This window comes from Triplophysa rosa, linkage group LG19, assembly GCF_024868665.1.
Source record: "Triplophysa rosa linkage group LG19, Trosa_1v2, whole genome shotgun sequence".
NCBI classification, from domain to species: domain Eukaryota; kingdom Metazoa; phylum Chordata; class Actinopteri; order Cypriniformes; family Nemacheilidae; genus Triplophysa; species Triplophysa rosa.
Window position 1 is genome coordinate 11,882,846 of NC_079908.1, and position 1,708 is coordinate 11,884,553.

Sequence of the window (1,708 nt, forward strand, 5' to 3'; positions counted from 1 at the left end):
GCTGGACTCGGCCATCCAGCTGGCGGAAGACCACCTGGTTGCGTGCCCTGGAATCGGGGAAATGCTACCAGCGGTCTCTCTCCCTACCCCCGCAACCCGGCCCATACCAGCACCACGGACCCGTCCCCCGATACCGCTGAGGGGAGGGCCCCGGGGACGCGGAAGCTACGCGACCGGACCGACTGATGGAGGGGGAACCTTGGCCGGCAGGTCCGCCGCGCTGGAGACGGGCAGCCACCCCTACACCATGCCCTACAACCCACCTGCCTCTGCCTCTCCACGCCAGTTAGCGAGCCCACTCCCTGCCATTGGGGTGGCGGGAAGGCCTGGGCCGGCTTGTTGGCGCTGCGGGGACCCGGACCATTTCATAGATCGTTGCCCGGTGATGGAGGTGGGAACTATGATCCGGGTCCCCAACGAGCCGCGAGCTGCCCCTGGTCCAGCTGGCCTGTACCAAATACCCGTGAGTATTGGGGGAGGTACATACCAGGCTTTGGTGGATTCAGGTTGTAACCAGACCTCCATCCACCAAAGCCTGGTTCGTCTCGGGGCATGGGGTAAAAACCGCGAGGTTAAGGTGCGGTGTGTTGACGGGGATGTGGTGAAATACCCTTTGTTGAACCTGCCCATTAAATTCAGGGGGGAAAAGCATAGTGAGGAGGTGGCGGTTAATCCTCACCTCCGGCATCCGCTGATTTTGGGGACGAATTGGCCACTTTTTCCTAAATTACCGAGGTTATTGTGTGCGGATGCCTCTTGGCGAACGAAGCACGGTAGGGGAGGCGGTGTGCATGTGGGCAGTGTGGTGCCGGGTCCGTCGGAGCCTGACTCCGGGGAGGCGCTCGAGATTGAGAGGGTGGTACTCTCAGATCGCGATGACTTTCCCCTCGAGCAGGCTCAGGATGCGAAGCTGAAAAGGGCATTTGAGCAGGTTGCATCCATCGACGGACAGCCGGTCCAGCCCACACGTGCACTCTCCTACCCGTATTTTGCTATAAGAAGGAATCGGTTATATCGGGTGACCCAAGACACCCAGACAAAATAAGATATAACCCAGTTGTTGATTCCGAAAAGCCGTCGGGAAATGCTTTTCCAGGCGGCTCATAGTAACCCAATGGCAGGGCACTTAGGGCAGGGTAATACACTGAGTCGCCTCATGGCCCGATTTTTTTGGCCGGGCATTCACGACAACGTGCGCAGGTGGTGCGCGTCTTGCCGCGAATGTCAGTTGGTAAACCCACCGGACACCCCAAAAGTGCCTTTGCGCCCTCTTCCGTTGATGCAGGTCCCCTTCGAGAGAATTGGCATGGACCTCATCGGGCCATTAGAGCGATCTGCACGGGGATACCGCTTTGCATTGGTCCTGGTGGACTATGCAACGCGATATCCCGAAGCAGTGCCACTCCGCAGCATCTCCGCGAAAAGTGTTGCGGACGCACTGTTTCGGATTATCTCCCGGGTGGGGATCCCCCGCGAGATCCTCACCGACCAAGGCACGGCGTTCATGTCACGTACGTTACGCGAACTGTACGAATTACTGGGCATTAAATCGATTCGCACCAGCGTCTTCCACCCACAGACCGACGGACTGGTGGAACGATTTAATCGCACGTTGAAAACCATGATTCGTAAGTTCGTCCATGAGGACGCCAGGAATTGGGATAAATGGTTAGAGCCTCTCTTATTCGCAGTACGAGAGGTCCCCCAA